This window comes from Varroa jacobsoni, unplaced genomic scaffold (assembly GCF_002532875.2).
Source record: "Varroa jacobsoni isolate VJ856 unplaced genomic scaffold, vjacob_1.0 contig01477, whole genome shotgun sequence".
NCBI lineage: Eukaryota > Metazoa > Arthropoda > Arachnida > Mesostigmata > Varroidae > Varroa > Varroa jacobsoni.
The window spans coordinates 21070-37876 of record NW_019214641.1 but is presented as its reverse complement, the minus strand read 5'-3'; positions in this window follow the sequence as shown (position 1 = coordinate 37876).

Below are 16807 nucleotides of genomic sequence, written 5' to 3'. Positions count from 1 at the left end.
TCCTGTGCAGAATATAGGCAATAAAATCGGAATAAGAAAAATGAAGAAAATTGATACCTTTCGCGCTTCCTAAGATCGCGAAGTAATTTCTCGATATGTTATGTAAAACAAATAGTTTCTTCATTTACGCAAGTTGTGTAGTATATGACGTTAGCAGAACGTGAATCAGCGATTTGCATCATACACTCGGATGATTACGGATTGCTGCTGTGTAATTTCTGATGTGTTATTATCGTATTATACTCGAAAAAGGTAGCTGCCGCTGCTTATTAAACAAGGGTCCTATTTTTCTAATGTTTGTTTAGCAGTCCTATTCCATTTCTGCTAGGTTTTTGATTGCGGTCACCCGCATTAAGGGCAGACCACAATTCGAGCAACAGATAAATGTCGACCATGATCGATAGATCGATATCGTCGTCCACTATTCGCTGTCTGGAACAAACGCAGATCCAGACGAAGTCACTTGCTGCTCAGATCGTGAAAATATTGAAGTATAAGAAAAGAAATTTTTTAAGGAGTAGCATTGACCTGGCAAGTCAGTCAGGAGTACGAACACGAAAGGAGAAATACTGCTTAACCAGTAACCCCGGTCGCGCTACCGTGAAGCTGGCAATCGCTCTATATAGCTAATCCAAGTATCAGCTCCCAACGCCTTCCAGCACCCTCTGTCCCTTTTACTTTCCCTATTCGACCGGAAGTCAACGAGTGCACTCCCCCGAGGAAATTAGAGATAAGGCCTTCGTGGGCCTTACTGCGGGATCCCTCGAACTTCGTGTTCCAAGGCTTTGGGATACGAAGGGAGGCTTTGGCTTGCTTGCCCGCTGCTTGCCAGTTTCCGCCTGCCTTTGGCTCTGCTGCTGGCGGCTTAAATTGCAAAGACATCCGAGAAAAAACCGAAGGAAAGGGAAACGTGGATTTTATGGGACAAAATCATCCTCATGACCAAGATGATTGTTATGATGATGATGATGGCGAGGAGCGAGTACAGAAACAGTACTGCTGGCGAACAGTAGCGGGTGCTGCGGTTCTGTTGGTGCTGCTGAACGTGTGGAAGGCCCGCCAGGGGGCGGAGTCAAAGATCACACACACATACACACCCTATACACTTGTCCTGCTTCTGCTGCTGCCACTGCTTCACTCAGTGCATGCAAACAACTCGTCCCGCAATGAGACGGCAGCTTGACATGAAGATACACAGCGATCCGCCCAGTGGCATTCGTGGACCTTGGCCGACGACACCCACGCCGTACGAAACGAAAAAACAACACAGTTCCATAGACAAGAGGGGGTCGGACGCGATTACGATCGCACGCTACGAACGCACACAGACATACATAGTGACTTATATAGTGAGTCGTATGGCACAAGCCTCACTTATCCAAAGAAAAAGAGAACAGGATTCGGGTAGAAGGCACTGACTTGAGAATATTGCTAGAGGATCGAGTAACGAATCTTTTGGCCTTCTGCAGCCGATTGCAGGTGTCGAATTGGATGACAGTGGCGGTAATTGAATCAACGATTACAATGTCTAAAAGCTCCAAAAGAAAAGACTCTTACTTCAGCGCTCGTTAGTAGTTGCTCGTATGGCCTGTGATAGAGAAAGCGTGGCCGATAGCGACAAAAACAGTTGCGGTCAAATCGACACTATAGAGGTCTTCTCTGTCATTCTCGATATATGCGTGAAGTTGGAGAACTCACAGTTGTATCGTCTTGATCGTATTGTATCTTAGACTTGCAGGACTGAGCCATTAGCAGGAGGGTGTGCAGCACGCAGGCGGAGTGACAAAAAGGTACAATAGAATAAGCGTACTATCTTGAGTTATATTTAGCTTGGGATGAGTGGGTTTGTTATCTCTATCCATTAGCTCAGAATAATTGGCAATTTTTTGTCGTTATTATAATAGTATCCCGTGGATATAGGGAAGATGCATGTAGACATTAGAAAAGCTATCGTTTGCATTATGTATTAGAACTTCACTCTATCGCTTGTTTGCCTGCATTGATACTTGCTCTGACCACGCATGCTGTGAAGATGAACGCATCGTTTTAGAGCTTGAGGTAAATGTTGAGAACGCAAAAATGTTTTAAATCTCTCAATTCTTCCTCTTCATCGCTATATAAAACCTCATTCAATATATAAGGTGCTGATTTCTTTGCGACTGGGTCTTGCAGTCGAAATAAGTAAATACCTATTTCGAGTAGCTGATATACGCCAAATGTTTCTAGGTGAAAGAAAAAAGGGAAACGATTAAGAGAAATGTGACTATGGTATTTTTAAGACTCTAGTCTTAGATGGTTTTAATGTCTACCTAGAAAATCCCAAACGAATTAGTGCAAAGAAAGTAATGCTCAAAGGAAAGGTGCGCACCATAAGAACGGTACAAGTGTAACAAGGTAGATTTGCCGCAAGAAAGAAGCTCTGCCAGATCCGTAAATTTATCGACATTTATAAACTCAATTGCCTCTTGTCGATATGGAGGTCATTATTAAAAATTGCAATGACAGTTGCCACCGACACCCCCAAACAACCCCTTACAGATGCTCCATTTGCCTCCACGATTTTTCTTTTCTGTCGCTCAAATACCGAGACTTTTAGTACATTGATTCAGTGAAGTTCGATCTTGGCTTCGGCTCACTTTATCCTCTTACCTCGAGCCTGACCACACTTTGAGGCAGCACACCCGCTAGAGGCCACACTCTTCTCATCAGCTGTTGAGCCGAAAAGGCTGGGCTACTACTATTTTTTTATCCAGTCTTTGTCATCATTAGTATTCCTGTTCCTCACAAACAAAGCAACATAAAAAATCGCTATCACACTTCACTCTTGATACGCATCGGCCTTCGCAACAAACAGTTTAAAAATTGAATTCTGTTCGTGTGCCTTCAGAGCGTCCACAATACTCACCACCCTTGCGGGGCTGTGTGTAGAACCTGCGGCTATTAGTACAATTAATATTGTCAAATGAGCGATTCAAAATAATTTTCGGTTTAACAATAAAAAGGTTCACACTTCTTATAACGTCGATTGGCCAGTCTTCCTTTAGATCTCCCGCTCTGTCTAAGTCTACAGTGAGAGCGAGGCTAGAGAAATGGACGTTTGAACCTGTATCAAGTAAAACACTACGTAATCTGTTTAGTCGTGTGTTTATGACACCCTCGTGCATTCATTAGTGAAATTTTTATATCTGCCATTTCCTATATATATACATATATTTCTGTTACATGTTTCCTGCAGTCCGCCTAAAATGCAAAATCGAGGCGTTCACTCTAATAATAACGGCAAAACATTATCATTTTTGTTAATATCATAAAAATTGTGCTAATCGGGATTTGTTCTAAAACAGTTATAAGTATAGGTATCTCATACATACAAAGTTAAGACTATGGATTCAAGCTTTAAAACTAAAAATTCACAACAAGCCACAGGAGTATGAAATTAAGAAATCTTACAATTAAAACAATCTTTTAGATGTATATGCTTAAAATAGTTTACTTTGCCTAGGAAAAAAAATTAGGCAAAGTCATATCAGTTTTTTTTTTGCATTTGAACGATTCAACGATATTTCTTTACACCGCGTGGAATTTGCCGAGAAGTTAAAAGTAAATTTCAATCAGATGATGTCTTTCTATTCATTAGTGAAACTTGCTAACGTCAGGTCAAGAATAAACCCCTAATTAAAAAAACTGCTTGCTACTCTTAAACTACGACTAAAGTCTGTTGATGGCACAGAGTTGGCCGGACCTCTGGCACTCGCGGTCCATCTTGAGGACACGCTACACATTGAGGAAGACACACAGAGAAAGATCAGGTTACTTTGTTCTATCTTTTGTAGAGACTTTTAACAACGTACAGTTCAGCTCGACTATAAGCATCAGATGAAGACCACAGAGCTTTGAAACTATCGTGTCAATCTATTACCGCTTATAAGCGCAGAACCTACGCACTTGTGGCCAGACATCGTGGATGGACTAGTCCTAAGGCATACTGGTGCCTTTTCTGCTCTTTCTAAGTCGTTTCCCAGCCTGGGAATCAAGTGCATCAACGTAGAGAAGTTGGTTACAAAATGACCAGAGTATGAAGATGGAGACCAAGGATAACTGTGTGACCTTGGCTTGGTTACAATAAAACTGAACTAGAAGAAAGATTCGTACGAAATTCATAAATTACAACAGTGTTGTTTTTCCTTAATAAATTAAAAATATAAGTTCATCTATCCATCAAAAAATCTACTTGCTTTAAAAACCTACAATAGATAAAAAAAATTCTAGGTCGCATTATTGATCAATTGAAATGTCGGTTGGTGAATTTCTTTATACCATAGCTCCGGTTTTAAAGGCTTCAGCCTCAGTTGACAAGCGCCGTTTGGTTGTGGCATCGGATTCAGAAACCTACGATACAAACCGTGAAACGATTTGATCAATGTCTTTTCGCTTCTTTGTTCACACAAATTGCCTAGTCTTTGAGTCGTTGGCGAAAGACAAAGTAATGATTTTTGGCTTTCTCAAGCAAAGGTTTTGCCATCCAAGCCGCCGTATCAAACTATTTGTCTCAACAGTAACCTACGAAGTGAATGAGTTCTGCTGTTGGTTGGTAAGAAAGGTAGGTACGCCATGCATAATTAAGGCAAGATAGGTATTTTGTAGTGTCCGGGATGGTGCAATAGTAACGTGTTCTCTTACAAAACTTGTACATTCTCTTGGCCAGATTTTAGTCTCAAGGGCACCACAACTTCCGACCTTGAAGGTTCTTAAAGTAGTACTACAGGAAAAATCATGAATTTCGCGCGCGAGACATCGTGATCACACAACCTCCAGATGTATTTCCTTTTCACTTTTTCGGGGTACTTTTCATTAGAACACTTCACTGTGGAAAAAATCTCTGCGAATTAGTTTCAAGCGTTTGTGAACTTGCCCTTAACCAAAAATGATATCAACTTCGGTATCGCCTTAACTATCACCGTCACTTGCCTAATAAGATCAGGAACATATAAGGTGGTTTAGGGCCGAAGGTTGTTCCTATGATAACTTCGTGGGTAACGTATATGCCTGCTAATCTTAGCCACACGTTATGGTCTGAACTTGGGGGTACGCACACTTTGTTTCGTGCTGTAAGCCAACTGACCGTCTGTCTGATGGCATGCCTAACGGCGACGTAGAGCTCGAAACATAGAGGCTCCAAACTTCACTTAAGGTAATGGCCCAAGTTACTGAAGTTCGAGGTTTTGGTCAATGCGAGCCGTACAGAACCAAGTAAATGCTTCTGAGATGCCGCTCAATTCGCGGTTAAGCATTTGACTCATGCTCTCTAATGAAAAAGAAAAGCAAGACCGGGCATACAAATGTTGTTTCAGGTTGGTCGACCGCCGTGTTAAGGCAATCCTAAACACAAAGCTCGAAGTTTTTATTTGTAGATACTTTGTACTATCGTGTGAGAAGTTCGAGTGATAATATCCCCAAGTGACGGCAGACGAGGCGAATTGTGGATTGCCGGATACGACTAGCTGAAGCAATGACTTGTCAGATTTACAAGAGCAGTCAGGCTTTCACACAGCATAGCAGTTTTCTAGCAGCTTGTCGCAAGGGGCTAGTCGAAGCCCAATAAAAAACTATCTAACGATCTGTTGAACAACTTACCCCATGCCAAGTTTATCACACATATTAACAGCACGTCGGCATGGAAGGAAACCCTTGTGAGCTACCACAGCTGATGCTTGAACCCCCTGGGCCTTTTTCACCCACTTTCGCTATTAAGCAAAGCGAAATGTTGATGCTAGCGAAAAATAGCTTACGCAACCATTTGCAGCATCTTCAAGTGTATCGGCACATCTACAAAAAATTCCATTGCGCAAACAAAACGTTACGTAATGTTAAGACCTACCTTATTACCGACGTAAGTTTGCGCGCACTTGATATTCGTTTGCACGTCGTAAAGCATAGTAATTGTTAAATGATTATATCCTAGACTGTTAGTAAATGGTACCGCCTCGATTTATAACTGCATTGCTTTCAGTTGCTGTTCTTTTAGCCACTATCTGCGCTTTGCCTCTTCGCGAATCTAACAACACCTCCATTTTAACTACACGAACGGGAGAATCCGTGAGACACGAGAAAAAGTGAGACGGAATACAAGATGGCGCTACAGATTCAGTTTGTTTAAGTCTTCCAGCGGCAGTGGCAGTTACAGCGGTGCTCCGAAGACCTCGTCTTCGTGAAATATCGCATCTCATTTCAGCCTTTGTGTTCCAATCAGGTCAGATCTCGAATTGTTCGTTGCTTTGCTGCAAGTTTGATTGCTCTCCAAATGTATTTCGAGCTGCAGAGTTCGACTTTAGCTCACTCACCCCTTCGACCTTCTCGGTTAGGCTTCGTCTGCTCTGTCTCCAAAACGTCCTTTACCTCTGGATGTCTCACGAACTCACTTCTTCTTTATGTGGATCCATTTGGCTTTCTCGTCCATTCGAGAGACGTTCGATCGAATTGGATTCCTTCAATTGGCTTCGCCGTGGCTGAAAGGCAGGAGGGCTGCGCGAGCAGTGCAACGCGAGACGACAAATCGACCACTACTTTTTTCTCCTTGGGGGAGCCTCGGAACAGCAGAAGCTGCCGGTGCCCCTCATCAGTGCATGCCGATGCACACACTGATACGATCACATACGCACACTCACTTTCGGAAAGGCAGACATTCGATTGACTCGATTGTCGATGTCCAACGAATGTTACCTATGTGTTACCCATGTCTTACCTTTCTAAGCTGTATGTACAGAGAGCGAAGCCCTGCGTAGTGGCAAATTGTGGGCAAGTACCTGTGCAAGAATAAGGCTTTATGCTCGTTCTCTCGGATTGCTCCTCCAATACTTGGCCATTGCTTGCTATTAGCCAACGTTCAACTGGAGTCTTACCATGACTCGATCGACTGGTGATCGAGCAGCCATTCCTAGTGTCCTAGAACTTTGCTTCACTCTTAAACGCATCCATCTATTTAGTTGGTGTAACCTACTTTGCTACTTTGAATAGGGCCAAGAGACAATGGCGGGAAAACACTCCAGGATCGGAGGAAAGCCGGTGTCGCGCAGTATCCGAATTGTGCCGAAGAGAGTTGCGAGCAAAGCGGCCCACAGATGGAAGAGTCCAATCGAAATCAGCTAAAGACAAATCTATTTTTTGCTTGCTTCTTTTGTCTCGCCTGCCAGACCGCTTGGGCGGGCTGTGCTTATATGGGGCGACGCTGTCCGCAGATAAATGATGCTCGCTCCAACGGCAATTCTGTGTTCAATCAGATTGTCGCTGAGTGTTCACTTGAAGATCATCCGATCATCAGCGAAACTTCCATTTGAAAATAGGTAGAAAAATAGAGAATAACACGCTGAACGATCGACTAAAACTAATACACGCCAACTAAATAACACACCCGTGCTTAGGATAACGAATGATGATATAGATGCGTACTGTTTAACAATCAGCGATTTCATTTGCTTAAGGAGAGGAGCAGGCAGCTGATAGACTAGCCGTAAGGAAAAAAATCAAAGAAAGAATTACCTAGAAAATTCACGGTTGGAGCAGACGATTGTGACTAGTGGAATGATTTATAGGAGTTTTTAATCTTAAAATCAAGTCAATAGATTCGATCCTATTTGCCTGCGTAGAAATAAATACAGCATTTCTTAGAAATCTCGGTATTTTTTTGTATATGTATGTTTAACTTTTGCATACAATGCTTCAACTAAATTCTAGTCTAGAGATGAACGAAAGAGACGATGACCCTATCAAAGATTTTCGTATGATCGGAAGGATCCACAAAGAACGAAATCGAGAAGATTTGCACAGATATGCACTGTATGCGGAAGGTGAAGATCCCCTACATTAAATAGCGCGTGCAATGATACACAAATCATAATAAAATGGTATGTTTTCGAAAAATGTGCGTATATTACCGTAGAGTACGACCCAAGTTTACTCTATGGAGATATTCTTCAAGCTTCCCTTAAAAAGTGTCCCATACATTTTTCAATTCGAGTTAGGGGGCAAGCAGGTTATGCGAAGGACAAACATAGGAAAACTTAGCTGTGTTTGTCCAATACATCTTTTACCACTCAAACAGTACGGAATGAGCAATTAATCTATATAGAGTGTCCGACCGATAAGGTACGGCATTTTTTAATTCGTTTGGCAGTCGTCGTGACAGCTGGTGCCACCTGCAACGTGATTTGGTTGAAGCCGAATGCTGGTGGTAGCAAGGCCTTTTCTGACCGACCTGAACTTCTCTATTAAGGAGTGAACCAACTCTGATTCGATTCCACCCAGTGTCTTTAGTAGCTATATTTTAAACCTGAAATAGATTCAGTTTAATACTGGCGTTTTTTCTTTTCCTTTAAATGTTTTTATTTATGTCACAATGGTTGAAAGCTATAATATTTTTGCTTTGTAAAGCTAGACACTAATCCAAACAAATAATTATCTGACCAATGATTTGGGCAAACTATTAGGTGATGACATACATAAAAATATAAACCAAATATAATCTCGAATATGTTTTTAATTAAAAAAATATTTAACAGTCGCTTTCTACTGATATCGAGTACATAGTAAACAGACTGATCGTATTTTAAAATCAGTAACTCGTACGTCCTATCGGCGATTTAACATAAAATATGACGCTATCAGATATATATATACATTTTTTTCCGAATAACGACATTTAAGCATCATCAGATACTCTGTCTGATAAGATGTCTGATTTTGAATCTAGCATATTTAGATAAGAGTTCCTGTAGGACGTGTATCGCTAATTTTAATGAATTACGTCGCTTGCCGATAATGTCGCATGTTCTGGCAAGACCCGAACGCTCCCCTTTTGTATTGCTAATTAGACTTCAATTAGCACTAACGTTATCTGTAGTGGGGGAGTAAAATTATGGCCAGAATTAAAGCGTAAGAAGAGTTAACGTACGATGAGTTCCTCGTGGTTTAGTCCCTTTCCCCAAAATCAGTGTTCTAATAGTAGTAATTTTACCGGCTTGTTATTTTCCATAGCTAAACCGAGGTGTCAGTAATGTATAAGGGCCGAGACAATTTTTTAGAATATGCATTCATTTCAGAGTATAGATATCGGAAATAGCTGAGTGAAATAGTCATCTAAAAGATGACAGGATCAAGCTATATCCCGCCGGGTGCTTCCGCTACCATGAGCAGGTGAAGTTGTTTGTGTTTACGCTAGATCGGTTAAGGTAGAGTCTACGTCCTAGTCAGCTTTTCAGTCTTTTCCCTGAGTCGCCCAGAAGTGTTCCCAAGGGGGCCGTCGATATTAGATCGCGAGAGGGCTGCCCATCGAGACAAAAAAAACTCTGACCACTGACGCAACTGTGTATCGTTTTCTTCTAGCAAATTGAGCCCACGTCTGGATAAAAATTGTCGATAAGAAGGGCATACATTCGTTCGAACAGCCACAAACCTCAATGGTTATTCTGTGCTATCCAGTCGCAAAACATATGGAATAGATACATTTGATAACAGCTTCAAAAATGTCATAGATAAAAGTTGTCGGGGCCGAAAATACGTCTAAATGTTAAGCAGACACTACCAGGATTTCAAAAATCGTTTTGGACAAACTGTTTACAGATAAATGTTGTCAGTAACGAGGGAAACTTTGCAGTAAAATTTACAGGTAAAAGACGTGCAGATAGAAGAAATTATGACTTCGTTGTACCTGTAAAAAACTATTACCGTTTTTCTAATTTTAACACGAATGGCTCGGTTATCACCAGTGAAGCATTCTAGGCTCAGGAACAAACGCTCTCCTAACGTACTCATCTTGCAAACCTAAGAGACGTTCCTATTTAAATATAGGATAAGATTTTTATAGGGGGTAGACAACTTTTGATACTATATAGGAAAATTACTAATGACGAGTGAAGTTGATCAAATTGGGTTATCTATATTAAAAGATTATCTCTATATAATTTATTAAACTATGTATTCAGTAAGAGCATAATTGTAATGTAAATTGTACTAGCCCATGTACAAATTTGGCATACATTTACAATACGGGATAATAATAATAATTAACTAGGAAGCTAATAAGAAGTCCCGGTTGACCAACAACGTTCCTGCTTCATCTATTTATTCGAAGGCCAGTTTAGAGGCTGAGAGTCGAAACAACGTTTTGTTACCGAACCGTACGGTACGGTACGGTACGGAGAGAATACTAAGCATAGATTGTGATAACTTTCTATTATACTATAACTGTTTGATTGAATATTGTAAACGCAATGACACTGCTCCCTTGGCCTCCCAGTGCCTCGTTGTCTGCTGTTTATTACATCTTCTTGCCGTTTCTGCATGGTTATCCTGCGATAGCTTACTGCTGCTGCCCCGATAGTAGTCTAGGCAGCAATCCTTATAGGATCTTGTTTCCCTTGAGTATAATAACTGTTATGTGAGTAATAAGCCTTCAATTGGAGGCCAGTCGGCAAGCAAGGGACGAGTCCATCGCTTCGTCGTCTACACTGGTCGTTTAAATTTTACTTGCCGCAAAGCTTTGTCCAGAGGACCGGCTTGCAGGAACGCGTCGCAATTGAGGGCCAGGTTGAATGAACAACAGGACGAAGACAGAATCTTGTTTGTTGAGCGAAGTACTGTTTCGGCCTCATACTTTAAGCTGGTTAGGTAGCAGCCATTCAGATCCCGTGGCAGCGTTTGCGTCTTACTCGGCCCCTGGACATCTGTGCGCCGTTCGAACAATTATATCTATCTCTCTGTGTCGCCTTCACCCTCCCGTCCGTTGCACTAGCTGCAGCGATGTAGTTAATGCAGGTTAATGTGCGCTATGAAAATTTAAATGGCTGAAACCTACAGTTATGGGAGCTCACAGGCACAAAAGGCCCGACTGACTTCGTTCACGAAAAAGCAATCCGTTTACACGCACCTCTCGTGAGCCTTAAATGGCCGACAGACAGGGAGACAACGACGACAATGAAATGAGACACGCCTTGTACTAGACCGGGTCCTATGTGTGGCCCAGTTGTTGCTGCTGCACTTAAAGAAGTATTACGACTAGGACAAGCCACCGTGGCTTAACTAGAATAACGATTGTGCTACAGTCGGCAACGATAGCAGCAGCCACAGCAGTATAACGATGAGCACGAGCGACTGCGGATGCCGCTTGTTTTCGGTTTCTATCGTTGTGGCTGGAGACTGGACATTGCTTACATAAACAAGGCTTAGATACGGGTGTACTCGGGTAAAAAAGCAACAAAGCAAAGCAATGGCCTTCAGCGGCGTTGGCTGTGCAGCTGCGTAACTACCATTGGCCAGCGAAAGCTAGGCCATCGCTAGGTGAAATAGTTGTAATGCTTGATGACCAATCGCTTGTATGTATTACATACGTAACAGTGCAGATATATCTAAAGATAATTAGAAGAAGTTGTGGTAAACGGAGCTCAACAGTGACGCGTGTATAGCCTATATGACCGTCGTTACCATGATCCTAACAACCACGGGCGATATAGCGTAGAAGTTAAGCTCTTCGATTAGAACGTAACGGCCTATAAACTGTGACGAGCGAACAAATAATGGTAACCCATAACCCATAATGTGTGACATATACCTACTTATGTACAAGTACTCTTGTCTGTTTATATCTAAATAGGTTTGTAGCGTCAGCCCATACTGTATCATATAATTTATACTTACGTAAATCACTGTACAATTCTACAGCTCTTGCTTATGTACGAATAGGGGATTTGATATCTACCTTGTAGCTAGGATAGTTGAGGAAAAAAACAGCTTTGTAGTAAGAATAGATCCTGACGAAAGTTTATTTTTTTTTTTTAATAAAAGTCACCTAGTGGTTGAATTGGTAATTGAGACTACATAATTAGCGTTCGGCGACGAACAGCTTAATATCGCTTTGTTAAGATGATGTTTAACTCACACCAAGTAGAACTGCATACATTCTATTTATCCCTAGCCCGAAATTTTGAGTGTGGCTTTTTCTCGATGGACCTTCTATAGCAAAAGAATCGTTGCTCAACTATACGACGAAGCTCATTCAGTCAATTTTCGGGTTTCCATGTACCGTCGTTTCATTCATACAAGCATTTCGTAAAGTATACTTGCCACCTTACCCAAATATAGCATATATACCAATATTTCTCTTCATAAATCTGGTTGTAGCAAAATATAGCAGACCACCACCTTTGTGGAAGTCTAGTCGATCTCGATTATCTGTGAGTATAAAAGATAACATAAAGTTTCAGTAGTAAATGCAGCAGTACTTGAATCCGATATACATGATACCTTAAACGTCCTGGCGAAGTTATTGTGGTTGCATTGGAATCTCTCATCGTTGTTGATTTGAAAATTGAATGCGCAGCGGGGAATAATTTACAAAACATGCCAATATTGAGCTCACTGGACTAAAGCTGACAAACACTCAAACACATACATATATACCGACATGGACAAATCGATTCACCGCCTCTCATACGTAAATTTTTAGTCATGAACCCTTCTCCTTTAAAGCGACAAGACACAAATACAATCAGCCAGCCACAGCAACCGCTACTCTGATAGAAACCTTTTTTCCCTTTCGATTCTTTATAGCGCTTCGCCATCAGCCAACAACCTGGCTGAACCTCAGAAGGCCTCGACCTCCTGAGATCTGAAAGAGGTTAGGAGCAGTTCTTCAAGACTCATGATACCGCAGATAAATCTCTTGGGCGCGAGCCAGCGTAAACAAGTGTGCTTTTTCGTAGAGAGGAGAACCCGTGTCGGTTGCCACAAAAGGAAGGGCTGTCTCCCTGCGATTCCCGAGCGTCCCTTTCTACTCGTTTCATTTGTGTGGCCTCCTTTTGCTACTGTAGTGGATTGTATGTGTGTGTGTGTGTCCAGTTTTCATTCCTTTTTTTTGTTTTTATCAAAGACACTTAGACCGATGAGCGATACTCGTCTTATGCCTGTCCCGCTTTGCCCCTCGGGGGCTGTTCGTATTCGCGTGTGCTGCAGCGGTGTCACCACTGAAGAACTACTTGGATAACAGTCAATCATCAGGGGACGGAAAGGGATGGGGGCACATCAATGGCGGGCCAGACGAAACAGACACAACAGAGAAGTAAGAACGTATTAGCCAAATACCACTCAACGCGCAACCAATTAATTACCTAATTACCGTTCCTTTTTCTCAATTTACCTTGATTGAAGACAAACGTCAAACGACATGATTGCAGGACGCAATCATCTTCAGTGGTCGAAAATAAACGCTTCTTGGACGAATGTTTTTAACTTCACTTGAGAGCTTTGCCAGCCTAACACAAAACATTACAAATACGTACCTATATTAGGGTTGCTTTCCTGCCTTCTCATAAACATTATTATGACACATAGCAGGAAAGATTCAGAGAAAAAAATATCTTCTGAAAAGAAGACGTTACTTTTTACAGAAATTCCGAGCTATTGACTAAACTAATAAATTCGAACTTTTTTACACGAACTTTCACCTTGAAAAGCGCAACTTTTTATCTGAAAGCGTTTTTGTTTAATTTTAGATGAGCTTCAGTCAGCGTTATAGCACACATGATACCATTCTTTTAAGAAAACACTACTTATTGCTTTTGATCTGATGATTTTCATCAGATGTTTGTCATTAAGTAAACTTTGTAAAATGAAAGGCAAGCGATCATATCACAAAGTGAACTTCGGGTTATGTGATGCAAAACATCGAGTACCTACGGCAATATTTTTGAATTAAAGGCCACCCTTACTTTCCCTTTAAGACAAAATTGCCTGCAATCAATTAGCTAAGCCTTTCGTGATTTCGTTTCATTAGCCTGAAATAAATTATACTGTTCCAATTTAACTTATCACTGCCACCATCTTCTCGCTCAAAGGAGCGGAAGCCAACTCTACCAGTTATTTGGGTAGGGCCATTTGCGATCCTATCTTGGCTAGTCATTCAACTTGTTTGTTTGCCGTATGTAAAAAAGGCCCGTCGATTATTTTCTAGCAGTTAACAGAATATCAATGTAAGTTACTCCAAATGGGAATCCTTAGATGTCCAAACGTTTCCCAGTTTTACACGTCTCCGCGCGTTCAAATGGATCTCAGCGATTCATTAACAATCCAATCAATCTGTTCGAACATTGTTTCGGTCATCTGGCTGCGGGTCGTCTACGACGTCAATATTGAAACGTTTTTAGTGTTTTTTATGCCCCGAACTTGAGCTTTGAGTCATTACTTTAAATGTCTGGCTCTTAGCATGGAACAGGCCGCATCTACGGCCGGACTCGAGCTTAGAGAACCATATGTCTCGAGCTTTAGCAGGCAAGCCTGCTATCTATTGCGCTATTACAAGAGTCTCGACATGAATGTTGAAATCTTTTCCTGAAGCAAGCCACGTACTTCGGCGCCGTCCTCCTTAAACATAACGAAACCCTTATCGATAGTAAAGGATTTCATCAATAATGTGAGATAAAAAGTTTACTAACATATATCTGATGGGTTAATTGCAGATGCAATGCTTTTATTAACAAATACGTAACGTACGCGTGTCTGTTCTTTTTCTCGATCTCGTAATTAGAGCTGAAATTATTCACGCTATTCTATTAAATCTGGAAAATGCGACCTACTGTTGGATTGGCTCATCAGCCGTTGGTCATGGGCATTTGCGTTTGCCATAGAGGAACTATAAAGGATACACGACTGCATAGCATATATAGGCTAAACTTCTCTCTAGGCTATTGGAACACTTCCGGAGGCTGTGATAGTATTCAGTAGCCAGTATTGTCCTGCAAAGTATCCAGCGCAGCTTTGATAACTGTCATAATTTTTATCTAACATGAGCCGGAAGATGGCTGTGATCGCTTTGAGGGCGTACCCATGCACTATGTAGATATATAGGGAATGGCCGCGAGTGCCAATAGGTAGATGCAGGCAAACGTATTACTAACATCTGCGCAACTAAATGCCACTAGCAACATAAATAAATCCAGCTTGTCTACTAGCTGACTTCAAATGAGCTATACATTACAGTTAAATGTCGATTATATTGATACGATTCCACGAGAACGTAATTTGAAATCAACGTGGGAGTGAACTTTGACCTCGTTCGAAAATGGCCCTGAACACCGTCCACGCACCCGCATTTTACCTGCGGATTTTCTCGCGATTGTTTCTCTTTGTGTAAACCGTGTGTCGGAGAGCGCTTGCAATTATTCAGTCGTCACGATGCAATGTGCGCATTTCTTTCCACTAAACACAGTCGCATGCCGCCGTCATAGACCGGCCGCCAATGAACAACACTGACACTCGAGCACAATAAGCCGCTAAGGGCATAGGACAGCTTAGGCTAGTCGTGGCTAATGGGCCTGCGAAAAGATATTGGGTTTTCTGTCTACTTACAAACTTACCCGCAGGGGTGTTCGCAACTGGCTCGCTCCCCCGTGCAAATAGAACAGCGAGAGGCTATATCAGACATGAGACGATACACACCAATACACGACTGCATTAGCTACGCAGGTCCGAAACACCGACGACGACGGCGGCGACGACGTACTTAAAGTAATTATCAAACGTGGCTGCTCATGGCTCCATTTCTTCTTTCTCGTTGTTATGCAGCCTGAGTTGATCCAATCTCATGTAGTCTCGAAGGAGATTTCTCATCGGTCGGATTGGCGGGCTGGCTTGCTTGTTGGGTCCGTTCTGCTTTCTAGCAAGGACCGCTGTATTCGCTATCGGCTTCGCTTGTTTCCCTGGCCATCGCACGAATAGTGAGCCCTCCCACACATACAAACACGCATGGCCCTATACTCTTTTTGCTCACCCACTGTCCTCGAAAGCTGCATCACAAACAACTGACTGATTCGCCGTAGATATCTTGTTCGCGTCCTATTCCGATGATCGCTTCTGTCTGTCGCCACCGTGCACGACGCACCGTCATTGAGCGATGGACCACTGCGTCCACCCATCCTTGATGGGCTGAGCACGGAGTGGTGGATAAGCCGCTTAGCGCTGCTCTCGGATAGCAACTATCTTTGCATCCCTCTCTATTCATAGGGACAAGACGCGCACCGGTAACGCAACTGAAACATTCGCTACTGCTGAGCGGCGCATCGTAGAAGACGATCACAGGGGAAGACCTGCCGCGCCGTACTCGTTGAAGTACTTACCAAAGGCGCACTAGGAGTCGCTCGATGAGCAAGGAGAGAATCGACTGCTACTGCCGCCGCTATCCTGCTAGGAACGGTTAGGTAGTGGCTCAGGATTTCAGGAGTGACTTCACTGCTCTGCTTAGCTCTTTCTCAATCAGTTTCGCTGCAGTTAGTGGGGTGCGACCAATCGGTAAGTACAATTTTATAGTGATTCGATATATAACCTCCCAAACGAAACAGCGCTTCTAAATGGACCAAGATAAAGAGTAGACGGGGAGAAAGTTCCAATACCAGACATTTGACTACTTAGATAAACATGATAACATTGTAAAAAGCTATCGTATACCTTAGGTATACGTGACGCAGTGGGTGCGAGCACTTGGTGTATCCAGCCTGTTCATACTCAACAGGGACTGCGTCAGTTTCAACCTGATGAAGTTACGAGATGATCGTCGCTGCAATCGGACATTAACGACTTATGATAATGTACTTGTTATCGTTACGACTATGAAGACCAGAGCGCTGAGTTATGGAGAAGGGAGAGCTTAGTCTGGGAACGAGCCTGATTTTGTTGGAAGCTCTTACATCTTGTGCTACATAATAACGAAAAAGTTATTAGAACGAGTTAAGGTTTGTTTGTTTTTCTGTTATTCGATCTAGCTAAG